Raw genomic sequence first — 12,359 nt, 5'->3', positions numbered from 1 at the left:
ATTTGATGCAATCCTGTTGGTTGAAAGATATGCAAGAAAGTACTATAAAAATGAGAATTTTTAGCAAGGTTATGGATAGCCCTGCAACCCATTGAGCTCAGTCCCATATGGGGGTGTTTTTAGTTTAGAGGCAAACCCATGCCTAGTAGCAACCCCAAAGTACCTACTTACTGCCCTTAATGTTGAAAGAAAACATGGTACTTTTGGGACAGCACTTGGCTCTAATGGGGAGAGTAAATATGTTGAAAATAGACCCCAAACTGTATCAACCTCAACTAATACAAGTGGTCAAAAGTTTATCTCCCCAAATGTTACGAAGGAGCAGAAATAAAAAGGCCTATGTTCTAAATGGGGTGACAAGTACACGGCCAACCATGCTAGCTCATAGCATGTATGTAATGGAAGATCAGAATAATGAGAAGAAGGAATTACATGCAGAAAATGAGGAGTATGCTAAGGATTTGGACCAGAGCAGTTCTATGATCTAGACGATGGGTTTCCCTTTAACCCAGGTGGTTTCCCATCTCATGCTCTTGATTTGACTACCCCTACTACACCCCACCTGATTACCACTTTCCTTTGCTCCATCTACATGGATGAATGGACTAGCTCTAAGAACCCCAATACTCTATGCATTCAAGGTAGTATTAATGGAACACGTGTATTTATTATCCTTATGCATAGTGGTAGTACATACAAATTTATCAGTAAATCAACCAGATCAATTGAAATGCACTATTATGGAATTATAGCACCCCCCTGAAAGTTTAGGTAGCAAATGGTGAAGAAGAAATCAATACACATTTGTGCTCCATAGTTCCTCTATGCTTGGTTGAAAATTATGTGGCATTAGTTGATCTAATTATATTAGACATGGGCCCTATTGATATTGTCTTGGGTTTTGTGACTAGCTAAAACATTTGAGTAAAATTGCTATAGACTTCTCTCAGCTCTACATGGAGTTTATTATGCATGGACAGCTCATCCACTTAGAGGGAATTCATGATCATAATGATTGTTGGCTAATTACAACAAAGCAACTCAAAAGGGAGTTTAAGAAATGTTCGCAGATCTTTGTCTCGCACTTGAATACAAAAAATTCAAACCAGCCCTCCAAAGTGTCTCAGAATTCATCATTGAAGGCTTTACTTGAGGATTATAATGATTTATTTCAGATGCCTACAACCCTTTCCCCTAGATGCAAGTGGACCACCCACTTGATTTAGAGTCCCATTCTAAGCCAGTGAATAAGGCGCCTTATAGACTCTCTAAGTGTGAACTTGAAGAAGTTGCAAAGCAAGTCAAAGAGTTACTTGAGATGGGGTTTATTGAGCTGAGTTTCTCACCTTATGCATCTCCATTGGTGCTAGTTAAGAAGAAAGATGGCTCTTTCCACATGTGTATTGACTACAGGGACTTAAACAAGATCATAGTTAAGAACCAGTATCCCATCCCATGAATTGATGAGTTGTTGGATGGGTTGAAAGGGGCATGGTTTTTCACTAAGATTGATCTACACTCTGCCTATCATTGGATACACATGAGGGAGAGTGAGGAGACCAAAATAGCTTTTAAGATTGATCATAGAATTTATCATTTTCCAATAATGCCTCTTGGATTGACTAATACCCCTATCACATTTCAAAGCCTCATGAGCAAAATCTTACAGCCCTTCCTGTTCAATTTTGTGCTTGTTTTCTTTGATGATATTCTTATTTATAGCAAATCACAAGACAAGCACTTGGCACATATGAGAAGGGTGTTTGATGTCTTGAGAGAGCATAGACTATTTGCCAAGGAAAGTAAGTGTATCTTCATGTAGACATTAGTGGAGCACTTGGGGAACATTGTTAGCAAGAATGGCATATAGGAGACTGACTCTAAAAAGGTGCAATGTGTTAAGGACTGGCCCATATCATCCACCACTACTTTGTTATGTGGTTTCCTTAGTCTTTTTTCATTTTATAAATACTTCATCAAGCATTATACGAGTATTGCAATACCTTTTACTGATTGGTTAAGGAATCATTCTTTTGGGATGCTATTACTAAAATCGCAACTTTACGTAGTTGAGGAAAATGCTTACTTTAGTCCCCCATCCTCATATGCCATGACCTCTTAAAGGAGTTTACCATTCACTATGATGCTAGTGGCTGAGGTATCGGTGTTGTGTTGCTACAAGAGCATGGTATGTTTGCTTTGAGAGTCATAAGCTTGATGATAAATAGATGCAAATGAATGTTTATGACTAGGAGATGTTGGCCATCCTCCATGGTATTAAGAAATGGCACCATCACCTATATGGCATCCGATTTAGAGTAAAGAGCGACCATCAAGTCCTCTAGTACTTCCTGACTCAGTCTAATTTGACTCCTAAGGAGAGGAGATAAGTGCAACCTTGCAAAATTGTGAATTTAATATCTCTCACATTGGGGGCAAAGATAACATAGTGGTTGATTCACTCTCAATGTGGATATGCAGAGTCTCTTCCATTTTAGAGTTGCATAGTGATTGGATTGAGGAGTTTCAAGAAGCCTATTTGTTGGATGAGGACTTCAGTCACATATTTCAAAAATTATAGCATGGGGTAATGGATAAAAACTCCCAATATAAGCTCAAACATGGCCTTATTAGGTCCCATGGTAAGATTGTCATCCCCCACACTTCTTCTCCCTTCACGCGAAAGATCATGAAAGAGATGCATTATTACCCCACTGCTAGTCATTCGAGTGTTTTCAAAACATACGATAGGATTACTAACAACTTTCACTAGAAGGGTCTATGGAGGGATGTTAAGGATTTTGTGGCTAGTTGTATCCCATGCCAATAGAACAAGGACATCAAGCTTAGACCCACCAGTCTTTTGCAACCCCTACCTATTCCTAAAGGGAAATGTACGCATATCACTATGGATTTCATTATTGGCCTCCCCATTACCAAGAAAGGATGGAACAATATGTATGTAGTAGTCGACTACCTCACTAACTTTGCCCGCTTTATCCCAACTAAGATGCAATACACTGCCTCTCAAGTGGCCACTTAGTTTATGAAGCATGCATTTAAGTTCCATGGGTTATTGCAAGTCATAGTGCATGATTAGGATGTCAAGTTTATGAGCAAATTTTGGCAAGTAGTTTTTATATCTATGGACACCAAGCTTGCTCCATCCACTACATATCGCCCACAAACTGATAGTCACTGAAAGGGTAAATGAATGGCTTGAGACCTTTCTATGGTACTTTTGCCATTATGTACAACACAATTGGGATATGTAGCTCCACTTGGCTGAATTTTTAAAATAACAAATCCACCTACTCTAACATTGGTATTTCTCCGTTTGAGATAGCCTTTCATTGGGACCTCAGTGGACTATGTGGAAGAGCTAACTCCGATAGACAAATAAGACATCATTTAGTATATCCTTGAGGCAATCATTGGGTAGCAAGATAAACACTTGAGATCTCGATCCATCAAGGAATATCTCATCAAATGGCAAGGCCTGCCCCTGGAAGAAGCCTCTTGGCACCCAGCCACCATTGTGGAAGAGTTTTCTCATCTTGAAGAGGCCCAAGGTGTAATACTAGTTGGATATATCCCCTTTATTTGACTCCACACTACTTGCACAATGCACACTATTTTAGAATAGTTTTGTACATGTCTTAGTTATAGCCATGTGCTTCCTACATGGAATGAAACTGTCTGTCTCATAAGCTTCGTTTTGATATGTGGCATGCCCTATTTAGAGTATTCCATCAAAAGTTATGGCAGATTTACCTCAACATGTCTGTAGTGGACAATATGATGTCCATAGTCTTTCACCCAAAATTTTTAGTGTAATGTGGATTAGAATAGTATTCTGCACCTCCAATCCTTAACCACTCTGTCAAGTTCCTCTAGTTGTCTTTTATTTTTTAGAGTAAAAACTTTCAAGGTTGAGATGGAATGTAATGAGTAAGATATACATGTAGTAATGAGCAAGATATACGAAAACTAGGAGTTAGATACCCAATCACATTGACTAGGATATATAAGGTATAAGAGACTGATTTAGGACATCGAGACATAATCAAGAACTAACTCTTCACCTTCTCCTTCAGCTTTCATGGCTTCCTTCCTCCTTTTCTCCCTTTTCATGTCTTTCTCTCTCCTCTTCTAGTCTTTCTCTCCCTTCTTCTTCCTCTCTCTCTCTCTCTCTCTTCTGCTCATTCTCCTCTCTCCTCTCAACTCATTCATTCTAGCAATACTAATAGTAGTAATTTTCTATTGTTTTGAAAGGATGAAGAAAGAAGAATTGCTCTACCAGGGATGTTTACAAGGATCCAAGTGAGTATAGCTATATTGTTTTTCCAACTAGACTTCATCTCCCCTATTTGAGGGGTTGATATAAATATGTCTATAATTAATCTAGTACTATATTTCATAAGAAGAAACAAATCATTCTTAGCTCAATTTGAGAGAAGTTTGTGAATTATTCCTAGAAGGTGAACCTCCCAAGACTGCACCTACTATAGTTAATTATTATCTTCAATTGACATCTATGTGTAAGCATGGTTGATTCATCCATCTTCTATATTTTGCTAAGTCCTCTAACATAGTGAGAGAATAGACACACTCTCTCTTTCTCTTTTGTGATGAATTATGAAAAGAGGATATGATTATGAAAAGGGGAAAGGTGAGTCTTTGAACAAGTGTATGTGGCTCTCCCTCCCTCCCTCCCTCCCTCCCTGTCTTTCTCTCTCGATTTCTTTCTCTCTTTCTAGAGAGAGAGATGAATTTGTTTTTTGATTAGACATATTAAATGAAATGATATTTTAATAGTTGAACATATGCATGCAATGTATATATACTCTAAAAACATCCACAAATGCGCATATACAATAAAAAAAGAGTTGAGTTTCTTTTTTCATTGAAGATTATAGGATGGGTTAATAGTTTTAATTGTTGAAGATATTCATGCAATATATACATACTCTAAAACCACACACAAATATACATAGACTATAAAAAGATATTAAATAATATATGTACATATACACATGCAAGTATGTACACAGTCGGGTAGTTTACTATACGTATATCCTATATATCACATGTGTTCAAGGCCTATTTATAAATATCCTTACTTGTAAATTTTTTCTTAATAAAACATAACCATTTTCTATTCAATATGTAAGTAAACCGTTCATATGGGACCCTTTTGTATGTTAAAAGTGTGTAAAAATGGTATTTTGAAACTCCCTTACGTTGAACTCATGTAATACATACATACATTTAAAATTGACCTCCTCGAGTGTACACACATGTATGCATATATACGTGTGTGTGTGTGTGTGTGTGTGTGTGTATGTGGAGACATGCTCATACACATGTAAATATATATGAGTGAGAGAATATATATATATATATATATATATATATATATATATATATATATATATATATATATATATAGAGAGAGAGAGAGAGAGAGAGAGATAGAGCAAAGGGAGAGATAATAGACACACACTTATAAAATATGCACATACAAACATGTGCACATGCACATGTATAGACACACACATCCACATATACACATACATACACATATATGCATACAATGCATGTACACACACACACACACACTCACACATGCATATAATGCATATAGACATGTGAAATGGAGACCTATCAACATACATCTATTCTCGAATGGCAAACAAGAGCATTGAGTCTTCCACTCACCTTCGTTAATGTGCTTTATCAATCTTGACCCACATTTGTTTAAAAGTAACTTTATAGAGATAAATACCTGATTCGATCATAAGGCTTAGTGTATGTAGAGCAAAATATGACTTTTTTTTTTTCCTTTTTGGATTAACACAAGAAGTTGTAGGTGTGGAGTAACTATCTAAAATCCCCTTTCTACATAGGACCATGAGCTATGATTGGATATTCAATTGGTAGAAGGTTTAGAATTATTTGTGGTAAGGTCCACAAAAGGTGGCTTCGTATGTAATTATAACACTTCATACTCCCCAGAAAGCATCATGGTTATTGTTGTCATGGTTGGTCTCAATGTGGGACTTGCTTGCGTACACAAGAGGGCAACATGAATCACACACAAAAGTTCTCCAGTAGACAAGGCATCACTTCTTAGACGTTGGTCTACAAGCTCCAACTGTTGCCTTTGTTAGAACAATCTCCATGCCTACTAGTACAACAAGTTTCAACAAAGCAATTGGTTTAATAATATAATATACTATAGAAGGGAAGACTTAATTAATGGCCATTGTGCTTGTTTCTAAGCAAAACCTAATGAGAAGCATTAGGTAAATGAATATCCCAATATATAATAGCTCATGAAGGAAGGCTGATGCATCCATCTCTTACCAAGTCAAGAACTCCTCCATTGAAGTTCCTCCTTTGGGTTGCGACCTCAAGGCTAACGACACCAAAGCTGAAGACATCAACCTTCTCACTGAGCTCCCCATGGATAGCATATTCAGGGGTGAGATATCCTGTTTCATATGAAGAATAAAATGTAATTAATTAGTACACTAGGGCATTATGCACATAATTCGACTTGCTACTCTATCTATGGTAAAGCTAGCATATATATGATAGGCACAAGGAATATCTAATAATCATCCCCTCCCATCAATAATATTGTAGGAATTAATAAGTCATACACTTACACCCTTGTGTTTATATGTGACTCGTCCTCCGAGAGGAGCCTCGTGAGGACAAAATCCGCAATAACTGGGTTGAGACGGTCATCCAACAGAATGTTACTTAACTTAATATCTCGATGGACGATATGATCGTGGCACTCCTCGTGAAGGTACGCCAAACCATGAGCCATGCCCAGAATGATCCCAAAACGAGTAGGCCAATCTAGCTTTGGTATACCCTCCTCCATCGAGTCCCCTACCGACAAGAAAAGAAACCCTTATCAATAGCACTACTTCACCACTTCTTATATCCTCATGCATGTGTGAGTAATAAGTGTCATCATACCAAATAAGACCTTATCCACACTTTTGTTTGGGAGATATTCATAAACTAGGATTCTGTTAGAGCCTTCCGTGCATATCCCTAATAGCTTTATCAAGTTATTGTGTTGCACATTGCTTATGATATTTACTTCATTCATGAACTTGTTCTTCCCTTGCGTGCTTGATGATGATAACTTCTTTACTGCAATTTGTTGTCCATTTGGTAATGATGCCAGGAGGCATATTCCACGGTGGATTCCGTGAGGTTTTATGGTGGATTCCGTAAACTTAGATAACCGGGGCTCATACGCAAAGAGGATTCTTTGTGCGAGAAGTTGATGGGGACGTCTGTCCTTTTCCACACATCAACTGAAGCATTCACAATCGTTAGTAAAATAACACAATTAAACCGACAAAAGTGAATACCTAGCAGTCTTCAGCTACATAAATAAATCAACTGGTTAGAAATAAATCCTAACCTTAATTTATTACGAGTGCGCACTCTAAACTCATAAACGTTTATTAATTTAATATGCATTTTGCGGAATCACCCGCTATGGAATCACCCATGTACACACTAAATTAATGAAACGCCCGAAAAGGACAGGCGTCCCCATCAACTTCTCGCACAAAGAATCCTCTTTGCGTATGAGCCCCGGTTATCTAAGTTTACGGAATCCACCGTAAAACCTCACGGAATCCACCGTGGAATATGCCTCCTGGCATCAGGTAAAGCTCCCTGCATCAACATTAGAGTTAATATCTTACTAGCCAAAAAAACATGTTGAGACTACTTTAAACATGTGACAATGAGGAGAAAAAAGATTCCTAGGTTTTGAAGTGAACCTCAAAATTTCTCTTGGTCCAAGCCATTGCAACATAGATGATACAATAGACCACTCAAGTGCATATAAGCAATTTAGTCCCTACACTATAGAATTAGGTAGTCCAAGTGAGTATATCTATGTAGGTTTTGTAGATAAGTATTTCTTAGCTCTTAGATATTGTAAGGTGATGAACCAAATCACAAACTTAGGAAGGTGGAAACAATCATGGAAGCATGGATGCCTTAGGTCTTGTCAAGAGATGAGCTAAATCTTTACTTAGGAAGGTGGTAGCAACCAAGTAACCATCTAAAGTAGATAGGGGATGTAACTCAATCCATGTATTTCTTACTAAAACAAAAGTGAGTGGAGCTAGTTATAAGGTTTCGAATGTTATAGAATGTTAGAATTATTTTAATAAGCACTACATTAGCTATTCTACATAACCATATTGGATTATTAGATGGTATCATATGACAAGGAGCCAAGTTGTCCCTATAGTAGATTACTCTTAGACAACCTATGTGTACTCATCTCCTCACCCCACATACTATTTGTTCCCCCATATATACAACTACAATCATGTAAATTTTGGAAATTGTTTTGGAAGGCTACCACTTGGCAAAACTTGCCCATGCAAGGGGGAAAACGGTTTTTGAATGGAGCCATCTTGATAATGCATATAGAACAATTTCAAGTGTTGATTTCAATCATGGTGTAATTAGTTGTCCTTTCAATGCACTTTTGCATATACACACACAATAAACACACCCATACTCAATGCAAGGCTAAGCATAGGCCCATCTTTATTTACTAATTATACCTTAAGACTCTATATTTATAATTTTGTATGACGAATTGAATTGGTTATGGCATGGTTGGTTGTTCACATGGTATTCACCTTTATTATATAATGAAGCTACTATATCCTTTGAATCTATTTAAACTCACATTTTATTCAATGTTTTAAAATATTCTACAAGCATAAAGCTTGTACAACTAGATTGTATTCCTCATTTATCCAAAAAAAAAAGTAGATCTCATGAAGCTTAATATGGTTTAATTAGATATTCTAATAAGGCAAGATTAAATGGATAGTAGTCAAGATATACCCAAGCTTTTATTTTAGGTCTTAATGACATGCCTTTTTGATTTTGCATGTAACAAGCTCAAACGTTCCCCTTTGCACAATTCACAAAATCTAATATTGACTTCAAGTTTCTACTACTTGCATATCTCCTTGATCTTGATCTTTTATATGATATAATTACTCGTATGCACATTCTAAATTTATTTATGTGTAAAAAGGTGTACAATAACTTAATATATGCAAAATAAGATGCTAAAAAAACCACACCCAACTTTTATGAGGCCTTCAATCTTTTACAAAGCACATCATCACTATGCCATTTAATGAGTTTTATACCTTTTGATGTTTGAAAATAATACCATGATTGTAGTAATCTCTATTTTGATATAGCTAGAATAAAGAAAATTGAATCCTTTTTCTAAGAATTTGAAATAATTAGATATAATCATTATCTATTCAATAGTAGCGCATATTAGACTTTGAATTTGTTGTAATCCAAGATTATTTCTTTGTCTTCATCACATATCTAATTCATCCCACTTTAGTCAAATTGATGCACTTAAATTGGATTGTTCCTTCATCCCATAGATATATGCATTTTCTACTTCCTTTGTTATGCAGTAATTTGGCTAATGGATCAACAAAACGATATTTAACAAATCAAGGAGTCATCTTCCCTCCTATTTTCATTCTCAAGCTAGCCACAACCTTTTAATTAGAAAAGAGCAGTACAAGAAATTAAGAAGAAGCCCAAAGTATGTCACTCATTACTCAATGGAACTCAATTCCATATTTATGACTTTTTCTAAACCTTAATATGCATCCGTTCAAACTTTTCTTGAAGAAGTGTTGATAGTAACAACCTAGATATTTGAAAATCTTGCTAGGGTCTATTAGTTTAAACCCATAGTCCACCAGTCAATCAAATTCTTCCACCTCACAATTGATCAATGTGATTTTGATTTAGTGAATGTGTACTACTAAGTTGAAGAGGATCACCAATTTCTCACATGGCTCCATTAGAGCCACTAAGAAATCCTTTTTTTCTCTCAGTATATTTTTATCATCAACAGCACAAACATCTTCCCATTGAAAACTTGCCTATCTAGTAAATGCAAACCTTCCATAGCTCCTTCACTTACATTCTTCTCCAAAGTCCTTAGCAATGGATCACATCCATTAATACAAAACTCTACAAGTGTTACTAAATAAGGCCTCCAAGGCTCAAAGAAGTTGCTATTGAATGCCAAAATATCATAAGCAAAGTTAGAGCGATCACTTTATATCACGTTGTCGTGCCGCTATGCGCACACCGTTGTCGTATTGCTGCGCATTCAAGGTGTGAAAACCACCCAAAAGTTGTGTGTGTGATTTGTTACTTTGTACATATTTAGATGTTATGTTTGCTCTTTTATTCTATGCTGAAGACGAAGAAGAACAAGGAGTTTTGGGAGACTGGTAACTTGAGATGCAATCTCATGGCTATACTTATTTCAAGATATGTCGATTATGGGTTTCGTGAGGATGTTTCTAACATCTACAACTGGATGTTCTATGTGTGAATGGCAGTAGTATGGGCATAGAACCAATTGATCATGATGAGTCTAGAGAGCTTATCAAAGCGTATCCTAGCAAGATGTGCGAATGTCTTCCGAATCTGAATGGAGAGAGAGTTGTGGAGGGTGATCAAGTTTCTTCCATGCTCACAGAAACATTTTGTGGAGTGTAATTAAATGTAATGTGTTAGTGGGTTTATGGGTTTGGATGTTTCTTCAAGGCCTCTATGGATTCTTGGAGATGTTTTCATGGGCGCTTATCACACGGTTTTCGGTTATGGAAAAACACATGTAGGCTTTGCAAGGAAAGGTTTCAAAGCTAGCTAAAGTAGAAGTGTTGATGTTAAATATCGGTTCTATGTCTACTGGTGCCCGTGTGCTTGCTGTGAAAACAGATCTTGCTAAGCTGCAGCTTACTTCTCCAGTTTGTACGAGTAGGGGGGGAAAAAGCAGATTTGAAAGGGGAGAAAAGAAAGGGCCGCTTTTGGAGAGGAATCGGGAAGGAAGGTCAGGGAGGCGCAGAAAACATGGAAGGAGGAGACTAATGAGAGATTTTAAAAAAGCTAAAGAGGGAGGGAAAAGGAGGCGTATGGGACGGAAAAAGAAGGGGAAGCTAATCTGGGAAGGAGGGAAAAACACAGTATTCGGGGGTAGAGAAACATGGGAATGCAGGGTGGGTGGATCTACGAGCACTGCATCAGCTGTGCATGAAGGAGGACGAGGCTTCAACGACGAAGCATCGACGACAGAAGACGATTCGACGAAGAAGCTGAGAGGAGCGGTCTTCGATCTTGCTAGAAGGCCATTTCATGCAAAGCCATTCGGGCATCGGGGACGATCGCTTTGACGGAGCTCGGAACACGCGATTTTGCTCTTCTTTTTCCGTCATCTCCTTCCCCTACTCCAACTGGCTCTGCTACTCGGAATCAGAATGATGATCTGAATCTGGAGGGAGCGACACTGCACGAAGGTGGAAGGTTCCTCTACGACCGAAACAGTATCCACCACAGAGGGCGAGCGATACTGATGTTACTGTGACAATTCATGACACGGATCTTCAGGGTCAAGTAGGAAGACACTCTCCGCAGGATCAGAATTTTGTGATGTGGCTACAAAAGGGTGCCGAATTCAATGCGTAAAGGAATAGAGCATTCGAGGATTGACTGAGGAGGGAAGCATCGACAATAGAGAGCAGGGAATTTCAGTGATCCTTCGTGCTTTTCAACATCGATGGTACTCTGCGACTTCGATGAACAGAATGTTTTGACTGGATGAGGAGAGGATCAACGGGAGATGGAGGAAGATAGAAAAATTTTTGAAGATTCACAAGGGATGAAAAGGCTCTAACAAGAAGAAAACAGGGCGAGCTCTGAGTTCAGAGTGACTGCAAGAGGAGTAGGATTGGTATTGAAGGACGAAGTTTAATGGTGATGATCTTCAGCGAACATAATACTCGACAGAGGATGATTCTAACCAGGAAGCGAACGAAGAAGAACAAGACGATGGAGCTTGTAATGGGTCTCCACCCTTCTGGTTATAGTTGAATGCGTCTTTGTTGGAGCCATGGCGTTCTTGCGTTAGATATCATCATCGGAACTCCAATCTTAAGCAGTCTATATCTCCTGTGTTCTAGCCCGCAGGACAACTATGGTGAATCATACCGACTCTGCAGCTCGCAGCATCCATGGGACCAACCCTTAGAACCTGGTTGAGAAGATTCTTCGCTCTAAAATCTACCAGAATACCTATTGGAAGAAACAGTGCTTCGGCCTTACAGCTGAAACATTGGTTGATAAACCGATGGAACTAGTGATAAACCGATGGAGCTAGACCATTTGTGTGGGACTGGTTAAGTTACATCAGGGCCTGTTATTACCCATGGCATATTTGCCCTTCGTACATGGATTCAGAAACT

The 12,359-nt window shown here is 38.0% G+C and overlaps 1 pseudogene; it reads right to left on the bottom strand.

Moving 5' to 3' along the window:
• Positions 1 to 5,800: 5,800 nt before the first annotated feature.
• LOC148015414 (cysteine-rich receptor-like protein kinase 42) overlaps positions 5,801 to 12,359 on the bottom strand; it is a 113,150-nt pseudogene continuing 106,591 nt past the window's right edge.

This window comes from Lygodium microphyllum, chromosome 24 (assembly GCF_053477565.2).
Source record: "Lygodium microphyllum isolate KBCC chromosome 24, Lygodium_microphyllum_v1.1.10, whole genome shotgun sequence".
Taxonomy (NCBI): domain Eukaryota; kingdom Viridiplantae; phylum Streptophyta; class Polypodiopsida; order Schizaeales; family Lygodiaceae; genus Lygodium; species Lygodium microphyllum.
This window is presented reverse-complemented; position numbering and strand designations above follow the sequence as displayed.